The following is a 10,296-nucleotide window of genomic DNA, read 5'->3' on the forward strand; positions in this document are numbered from 1 at the left end:
CACTTTGCCAAAGCACAGGCCCCACACCACTTACTTACACCAACTTACCATCCTGAGACAAGGCTGAGTATAGCCCACAAAGATCTCCGCCACGGCACAACCCAAGGGGGGGCGCCAACCCAGACAGGATGACCACAACAGTGAATCAACCCACTCAGGTGACGCACCCCCTGCAGGGACAGCATGAGAGAGCCCCAGTAAGCCAGTGACTCAGCCCCTGTAATAGGGTTAGAGGCAGAGAATCCCAGTGGAAAGAGGGGAACTGGCCAGGCAGAGACAGCAAGGGCGGTTCGTTGCTCCAGAGCCTTTCCGTTCACCTTCCCACTCCTGGGCCAGACTACACTCAATCATATGACCCACTGAAGAGATGAGTCTTCAGTAAAGACTTAAAGGTTGAGACCGAGTTTCCGTCTCTGACATGGGTAGGCAGACCGTTCCATAAAAATGGAGCTCTATAGGAGAAAGCCCTGCCTCCAGCTGTTTGCTTAGAAATTCTAGGGACAATTAGGAGGCCTGCGTCTTGTGACCGTAGCGTACGTGTAGGTATGTACGGCAGGACCAAATCAGAGAGATAGGTAGGAGCAAGCCCATGTAATGCTTTGTAGGTTAGCAGTAAAACCTTGAAATCAGCCCTTGCCTTGACAGGAAGCCAGTGTAGAGAGGCAAGCGCTGGAGTAATATGATCACATTTTTAGGGGTTCTAGTCAGGATTCTAGCAGCCGTATTTAGCACTAACTGAAGTTTATTTAGTGCTTTATCCGGGTAGCCGGAAAGTAGAGCATTGCAGTAGTCTAACCTAGAAGTGACAAAAGCATGGATTAATTTTTCTGCATCATTTTTGGACAGAAAGTTTCTGATTTTTGCAATATTACGTAGATGGAAAAAAGCTGTCCTCGAAACGGTCTTGATATGTTCTTCAAAAGAGAGATCAGGGTCCAGAGTAACGCCGAGGTCCTTCACAGTTTTATTTGAGACGACTGTACAACCATTAAGATTAATTGTCAGATTCAACAGAAGATCTCTTTGTTTCTTGGGACCTAGAACAAGCATCTCTGTTTTGTCCGAGTTTAATAGTAGAAAGTTTGCAGTCATCCACTTCCTTATGTCTGAAACACATGCTTCTAGCGAGGGCAATTTTGGGGCTTCACCATGTTTCATTGAAATGTACAGCTGTGTGTCATCCGCATAGCAGTGAAAGTTAACATTATGTTTTCGAATAACATCCCCAAGAGGTAAAATGTATAGTTAAAACAATAGTGGTCCTAAAACAGAACCTTGAGGAACACCGAAATGTACAGTTGATTTGTCAGAGGACAAACCATTCACAGAGACAAACTGATATCTTTCCGACAGATAAGATCTAAACCAGGCCAGAACATGTCCGTGTAGACCAATTTGGGTTTCCAATCTCTCCAAAAGAATGTGGTGATCGATGGTATCAAAAGCAGCACTAAGGCCTAGGAGCACGAGGACAGATGCAGAGCCTCGGTCCGATGCCATTAAAATGTCATTTACCACCTTCACAAGTGCCGTCTCAGTGCTATGATGGGGTCTAAAACCAGACTGAAGCATTTCGTATACATTGTTTGTCTTCAGGAAGGCAGTGAGTTGCTGCACAACAGCCTTTTCTAAAAATTTTGAGAGGAATGGAAGATTCGATATAGGCCGATAGTTTTTTATATTTTCTGGGTCAAGGTTTGGCTTTTTCAAGAGAGGCTTTATTACTGACACTTTTAGTGAGTTTGGTACACATCCAGTGGATAGAGAGCTGTTTATTATGTTCAACATAGGAGGGCCAAGCACAGGAAGCAGCTCTTTCAGTAGTTTAGTTGGAATAGCGTCCAGTATGCAGCTTGAAGGTTTAGAGGCCATGATTATTTTCATCATTGTGTCAAGAGATATAGTACTAAAACACTTGAGCGTCTCTCTTGATCCTAGGTCCTGGCAGAGTTGTGCAGACTCAGAACAACTGAGGTTTGGAGGAATACGCAGGTTTAAAGAGGAGTCCGTAATTTGCCTTCTAATAATCATAATCTTTTCCTCAAAGAAGTTCATGAATTTATCACTGCTAAAGTGAAAGTCATCCTCTCTTGGGGAATGATGCTTTTTAGTTAGCTTTGCGACAGTATCAAAAGGAATTTCGGATTGTTCTTATTTTCCTCAATTAAGTTAGAAAAATAGGATGATCGAGCAGCAGTAAGGGCTCTTCGGTACTGCACGGTACCGTCTTTCCAAGCTAGTCGGAAGACTTCCAGTTTGGTGTGGCGCCATTTCCGTTCCAATTTTCTGGAAGCCTGCTTCAAGAGTTCGGGTATTTTCTGTGTACCAGGGAGCTAGTTTCTTATGAGAAATGTTTTTCGTTTTTAGGGGTGCAACTGCATCTAGGGTATTGCACAAGGTTAAATCGAGATCCTCAGTTAGGTGGTTAACTGATTTTTGTCCTCTGGCGTCCTTGGGTAGGCAGAGGGAGTCTGGAAGGGCATCAAGGAATCTTTGTGTTGTCTGTGAATTTATAGCACGACATTTGATGGTCCTTGGTTGGGGTCTGAGCAGATTATTTGTTGCAATTGCAAACATAATAAAATGGTGGTCCGATAGTCCAGGATTATGAGGAAAAACATTAAGATCGACAACATTTATTCCATGGGACAAAACTCGGTCCAGCGTATGACTGTGACAGTGAGTGGGTCCAGAGACATGTTGGACAAAACCCACTGAGTCGATGATGGCTCCGAATGCCTTTTGGAGTGGGTCTGTGGACTTTTCCATGTGAATATTAAAGTCACCAAAGATTAGAATATTATCTGCTATGACTACAAGGTCCGATAGGAATTCAGGGAACTCAGTGAGAAACGCTGTATATGGCTGTATATGGTCATTCACATAATGAATGACACAAGAATATTGGCAAGTACATGGGCAAGAATGTTAACCACTCCGTGTATATTTGTATATCAATGCCACAGGGATAGATAAAGCATTTATAGTGAATTGAAACTTTATTTTGGAGTTACAAATATAGTTTATTAAATGTGGAGTTCTAGCAGGGCGGCCACAGTCTATCAAGGGCTTTTAAGTAGATCGAGACCTTGGAGAGAAAGCAACATCTCTTTCGCAATACTTTGCCGACATGACATGTGTCCGTTCAACTGTTCCTGTTGGCTTCTCTTCCAGTACCATTGAGTGGGGTGATATCCAGAAAAAAATGTGAATGACAATATAATTGTGTTTCAAATTGTTTTCCCATCTCTAATTTAATGTTGGTACCCAATCTGTGTTGTGAAAAGAGAAGAAGTGTGCATTGGCACTGCAGCTGCACAAAACCTCTGTTCTGTGACAACATGCAACCCAAAACACAACACAAAATAGGCTACATGTAATAGGCATTTTTATTTACGATGACCTGATGGGAGTGTTAACCCTTTTGTGGTGTTCGGGTCTGTGGGACTCATTTTCAATGTTAACTAAAAGAAAAATTATTAAAAAAAAATTTTTTTTTCAACCTAAGACACATTGGCCTTTTGGTCTCATTGGTCTCATTTCCTGAACATGTAAAATAACACATTTTCATTGAGTGCACACACCCCCCTACACATTTATATTACATATGTGGTGTTTGGGTCCACTGGACCCAAGGGTAGTAAAAGTGTGGAAATGTGTGTGTGTTGGTGAAATCAAGTAAGAATTAAACACAAAGTTTTGCCTTGTGCCTTCCTCCTCCCTGGGCCTGTTTTTCAACATTTTCACGACTTCTGCAGAAGTCGGCCCCTCTCCATGATCGACCGGTGTTCGGTGGTCGATGTCACCGGCCTTCTAGCCATCGCCGATGCACTTTTCATTTTCCATTTGTTTTGCCTTTATCTTACACACCTGGTTTCAATTCCCCAATTACTTGTTCATTATTTAACCCTCTGTGCCCGCATGTCTGTTTGTGAGTAATTGTTTGTATGTAGTACGGAGGGTTAATTTGGGCTCAATTTACTGTATCGCATTTGTATATTTTGAATAAAGTATGTTTATTTACTCATATCCGCTGTCCTGCGTCTGACTCCTCTACACCAGCTACACACAGACCGCATTACAGAATGACTCACCTAGAATGGAGTCAGTAGAGGACGTTGCAGCATGTTGCAACGTCTGGACACCGACATGGATCGCGTGCTGCAAACAATGGATCGTTGGGAGAGAGGAGAAGGTCATCCAGCCCCTCCACCAGCCCCACTACAGCAGGCCCCACTGTCCACCCATCCTTCACCTGGTCCCAGCGGGATTCGGCTCGCGCTCCAGAGGGAGTCTGATGGGACGGCTGTCGGATGCCAGGGGTTCCTACTCCAGCTGGAGCTCTACCTGGCGACCATCCACCCGGCTCCTTCGTGATGTGAGAGAGTGTCCGCCCTTGTCTCCTGAATCTCAGGCAAAGACCTGGAGTGGACCATTACACAGAGTTCACCAGCCGTTTTCGGGCAGTTTTTTAGCACCCTCCTGAGGGTAGAGCGGCGGGTGAACGTCTGTTCCACGTGAGGCAGGGGATAAGGAGCGCACAGGATTTCGCTTTGGACTTCTGGACCCTAGCCGCCTGCGCGGGATGGAACGATGGGGTCCCGATCGATCACTACCGGTGGGAGTTGGCCTGCCGAGACACCACCCTCACGTTGGACCAGCTGGTGGACCTGTCCATCCGGCTGGACAACCTGCTGGCTACCCGCGGAGGTCCGGATCGGAGCCTGTCAGTTCCATCCCCCAGCACCTCCGCTCGGACGCCCATGGAGCTGGGAGGTGCTGCGCTTAGGGCGACCGGAGGAGGGGTCATTCCCTGCAACATCTGTGGCCGCAGAGGGCACACTGCTGATCGGTGCTGGGGAGGTTCCTCAAGGAGTTGAGGCAGCAGGCAGGGCACTATCGTGTCACCCCAAGTGAGTCGGCACCAGACTCACCCAGAGCCCCGTTGGCCACATGTTGTTTATCAAATTTCCTGAGTTTTCCTCGCATTCCCAGCATAAGGCGCTCGTAGATTCAGGCGCAGCTGGGAATTTTATTGACTGTTCATTTGCCCATAGTTTAGGGTTTCCCCTTGTTCCTGTGGATATGCCCTTCCCTGTGCATATCAGGGAGGTGTGTATGGGTTTCCATCGGTGCGACTAAGGTGGAAAGTCCTGACCAGTCCCTTCCTTATTGATTCTCCTGCGTTTCCCGTGGTGCTGGGCCTACCCTGGTTGGCCTGTCATGATCCCACTATTTCGTAGCTACAGGGGGTTCTCAAGGGGTGGTCATGAGAGGGCTCAGGAAGGTGTGTATGGGTTTCCATCGGTGCGACTAAGGTGGAAAGTCCTGACCAGGTCTCCACCGTGCACATCCCCTTAGAATATGCCAATTCACGTGTATCCTCTGTCACAGGAGGAGACGGCGGCTATGGAAACATATGTGTCCGAATCCCTGGGGCAGGGATATATTCGACCCTCCACTTCACCTGCCTCCTCGAGTTTCTTTTTTGTGAAGAAGGATGGAGGTCTGCGCCCTTGTATTGACTATCGGGGTATAAATCAGATCACTGTGAGGTACAGCTACCTGCTGCCTCTTATCGCCAGTGCGATCGAGTCAATGCACGGAGCGCGCTTCTTCACCAAATTGGATCTCAGGAGCGCTTACAACCTGGTGCGTATCCGGGAGGGGGATGAGTGGAAGACGGCATTTAGTACCTCATCATACCGTACAGGTTGATGAATGCTGCATCTTCCAGGCCTTTGTTGACAAGATTTTCCGGGACCTGCATGGGCAGGGTGTAGTGGTGTATATCGACGACATTCTGATATACTCTACTACACACGCCGAGCATGCGTCCCTGGTGCACAGGGTGCTCGGCATGACCTGTACATCAAGGCTAAGAAATGTCTCTTCTTTCAACAGTCCGTCTCCTTCCTAGGGTACCGCATTTCCACGTCAGGGGTGGAGATGGAGAGTGACTACATTTCAGCCCGTGCGTAATTGGCTGAGGCCGACCACTTTTGGTCACCTGAAGGCTCTGTTTACCTTTGCTCCCGTGCTGGCTCATCCGGATCCCTCTTTGGCATTCATAGTGGAGGTGGAAGCATCTGAGGCTGGGATAGGAGCCGTGCTCTCTCAGCGCTCGGGCACGCCACCAAAGCTCCGCCCTTGTGCTTTCTTTTCGAAGAAGCTCACCACGGCGGAGCAAAACTATGATGTGGGGGACCGGGAGCTGTTGGCTGTTGTCAAGGCTCTGAAGGTGTGGAGACATTGGCTTGAGGGGGCTAAACACCCCCCATCTGGAGTACATCCGGGAGGCGAGGAGACTGAACCCTCGCCAGGCAAGGTGGGCCATGTTCTTTACCCGTTTTGTTTTCGCTCTGCCCTACAGACCAGGTTCCCAGAATGCTAAGGCAGGCGCACTGTCCCAGATGTATGGCACAGAGGAGCGGTCCATGGATCACACTCCCATACTTCCGGCCTCTTGCCTGGTGCCACTGGTGGTGTGGGAGCTGGATGCGGATATCGAGCGGGCGTTACGCACAGAGCTGGGCACCTGTACGTTCCGTCTGCTGTCCGTGACCGATTGATCTATTGGGCCCACACGTCACCCACCTCTGGTCACCCTGGCATCGGTCGGACAGGATGGGACAAGTTGGTGGACCGCCTTCCCCTTTTTTTTACAACCCTGGGCCCAACGTTACTGTTGATGAGAAGCTTATGCCATTTAGGGGCCGCTGCCCCTTCAGGCAGTACATACAGTCTAAACCGGCAAAATACGGAATCAAGATCTGGGCTGCCTGTGTTGCTGCTTCATCATATGATTGGGAACTTGGGAGTGTGTACAGGGAAGCCAGATGGAGGATCCCCTGAGAAGAACCAATGGATGCGGTTTGTCCTGGATGTGACACAGCGACTCCATGTCCACAACATCACATGCAATAACTTTTTTACTTCACGCCAGTTGAGACAAAAGCTCCTCAAGAGGAAGCTGGCAATGGTAGGAACAGTATGAAAACAAACCAGAGCTCCCACCTCAGCTGTTGAATACACTGAACAGGCCTATCAATTCCTCTAAGTTTGTGTTCACGAATGACACGTCCCTAGTGTCCTACGTGCCAAAGAAAGGCAAAAATGTGGTACTCATGAGTACGCTGTATATTGATGGGAGAATCTGCGGCCAGGAACATCAAAAACCATAAATCAATGACACAATAGGAGGGGTGGACAAGACAAACTAGTGACTGGCTACAGCTGCAAAAGAAGAGCCCTGTGCTGGCAACTTGGGAAATGTTTCAATAACTTGGACATCTCGGCATACAACGCATTTGTCACCTGGATGGCATTGAACCCAGATTGAAACAGAGGGAATCTCCAGAGGAGACGGATCGTTCTCGAGGAGCTGGGCAAGGCATTGGTAATAGAACAAAGGAATTTCTTCCACCTTGAGGTCCGAACAACGTTTACGTTCTGGAGAAAGTATAAAAGATCGGTGAAGAATCCAGCTACGAACTGGTCCGTTTGTTACAACTTAGGAAAGCTCATGGGAGACTGTGCGGCCACATTACCATAACGCTGTTTATATAATAGCCTCAGATATGAGGTTTATATCTAATTGTTCTATAAGATGAATGAGTGAGGATGATACTGTTTGTAAAATTGTGTAATGTGATTTTGGACTGTTTAATGAAGGAAACTCCATTTCCCTTTTGAGTTGAACTAAATCAGAGGACCGCCCATGAGCCAAGTTAGGGTCAGGCATCCTGGGACAGCCCATTTTCTGCAATTCCGAATAAAACCCAACTTTGAGAAATTCAAAGTAGTCCGTGTTTCTCTCAATTACAGGAGGACAAAGGTTGCAGACCATTGCTGAATCTTTTAACCATACCACGCGGTTAAACTCTTCGACTATCGATACCGACAGAATAAGAACAAGTCCTTGATATTAATTACTAGTCTGCAGCTAGGAATTCGGTATCATTGAACGCGAAGAACGACATCTGCTGAAACATCTATTCTATAACGAAACAAATGAATGTTACTCTGAAAGATCCATCCTAACCACAGAGAGAGAGAGAGAGAGAGAGAGAGAGAGAGAGAGAGAGAGAGAGAGAGAAAGAGAGCACAAAAACTCTCCAACAGAAACTAACTTTTCAACAGCGATCAAGACGACACACTGAGCGTAAATATATATATTGATTGCAATTGTTCCCAAATGAGTGAGCGTTCATGTGCAAAGGATTAGCATTTCAATTGTTATAATTATTAACTCTGTAGTGACTTCTCAGTCGACCCCACTTCCCTTTTGTCTAACAAGCCGTCGTGCCGGTTTAGCCCACTAGGGCACATTCTCCTATTATTTCTTGTAACCATATTACTTTGTTTGTTTTGTTTATGCATTTCTGTGAATTACTTAGTTAGTAATAAATAAATTACTTAAGACAATTGATGTATGGATGACTCATAGTGAAGACTGGGTTCGTGCAGATAACCAACAATTTACGACATTTGGAATGAGACTAACGTGAGGTTAAGTAAATAATTCATTAATTAGAAGACTATGGATCAGATATGAAAATATCTGAAAGGTTATATTAGGAAAATATAACTTTGTAATCTGAATATTTTCCTTTGTGCCCCGACTTCCTAGTTAATTACAGTTACATGATTAATCAGTTTGATCGCGTAATACTTATTACAGAGAATCTTTGATCAAAACTAAAAGTCTTCATTTAATGATAGTAAAAGACATGACATAAAATTTGTCCTTCTTCAATAGTGATGAAAACCTTGTTAACTTTATATTTGTTTTGAGATAAACATGATTTATTCCATCCATGTCTTGATTATATTAGATTTTTGTTTACATAAATCAGATTTTATCAATAAAAAAAAATGAATATCGCTTTTATTGATAAATGTGATCTAGCAGAGGTAAATGGCAAATATTAACCATGTATGCTGTCTATATTGCTTGTAAATGATACTTGTAATTGACAAGTCAACATCTAAGTATTACGTTTTTTACAAATTGTTATTGCTGTATTGTTTTAAAAACCCAACAACGTTGTGGGTCCATCAGACCTGTTAATATTGGGTGAATAACAAAAACATGAACACCACACAAGTGTTAACCTCAGGTAGATGTGTAATCCATTGTACATCAGGGCTTTTTTGCCACAGCAAGCTCCTGTTTGTGCGCTGTTCTCAAATGTTTTTAGCTACAAAGTGAAGACGCTGCCAGGATATGACCAAATATTGCTTTTTGTGGAGCTTTGATAAATTCAAATTAATTAATCTATCACATACTGACTGTCATTGTGTGAAAGGGGAGAAACAAAAAAAGTCCCATTTATGAGCGGAGGGAAGGGAATGTACAGTTTTGTGTAACGATGTAGCATTTACTGAACACATATATCAATTAACTAGAGAGAGATGTGTGTATATATAATATCTCGAATAGTGATATTTTTGTGGCCTCATGTTCATATAATCTAGAGAGCCGTATGTTAAAATATCATATTCCTCTTACTGGTTTTAAACACTTAGCCTAACCATGAGAGGCTATGGAAATGATTGAAAGGTGGTGGTACTGGACACATTTTAACTGTGAGTGACCTGACCTGCAGATCGTAGGTAGGATTAAGCCCTACATGGCTGGGGGAGAGCAGCCCATTGGCCCTGGAGAAACATCCATTCGCCACCCCTTTGGAATTACCCCACGGATTCTCCCCAAACCCGCACGGCTTCAGACACATCTGAGAGGGGATTATTATGGGACCTGAGAACAAGGTCAAAGACTTATGGAAGAACACAGAGTAAGTTAAGTTTAACTTCCACTTTATCCCTGAGCCTCTGGAATACTTGGGAGATAGTTGAGGCCGACTCTGGTGAAAGCTCCCCCGCCGGCACGCAAGGGTTTACTTTTGATGTTAAATCCTTGAAAGCTGTTTCTTTAGCTGGGGATTAGTGCATGGAGAGCTAGGCTTACCATGCTCCAGCTAATAAAGATGACACATCTAACACAGGTGCTCTTACATACAGCCGTCTGGGAACAGTGCTTACCAAGTTCCACTAATTATGAACAACTCACTTAGCTTCAGTTGGTAGAAGAATAGGCAGATATTTGTACTTTTATGCAAATTATGCAGTAATACAATTTTGAAAAGTCCTGAGCCTTTGTATTTGTATTGTATTATTGGGACTATACTTTTTTTTAGCATGGAGTATGCACACAGACAGACAGACAGACACAGACACACACACACGTAGGCTATACATGCACACACACTGATATGCTGACAAATACATCAC

The 10,296-nt window shown here is 45.1% G+C and overlaps 1 pseudogene; it reads right to left on the reverse strand.

Annotated features, from left to right (window-relative positions):
• Nucleotides 1–62: 62 nt before the first annotated feature.
• Nucleotides 63–4,989, reverse strand: LOC127906230 (uncharacterized; annotated as a pseudogene).
• Between the last annotated feature and the right edge of the window lie 5,307 nt (nucleotides 4,990–10,296).

Source organism: Oncorhynchus keta, chromosome 11, assembly GCF_023373465.1.
Source record: "Oncorhynchus keta strain PuntledgeMale-10-30-2019 chromosome 11, Oket_V2, whole genome shotgun sequence".
NCBI classification, from domain to species: domain Eukaryota; kingdom Metazoa; phylum Chordata; class Actinopteri; order Salmoniformes; family Salmonidae; genus Oncorhynchus; species Oncorhynchus keta.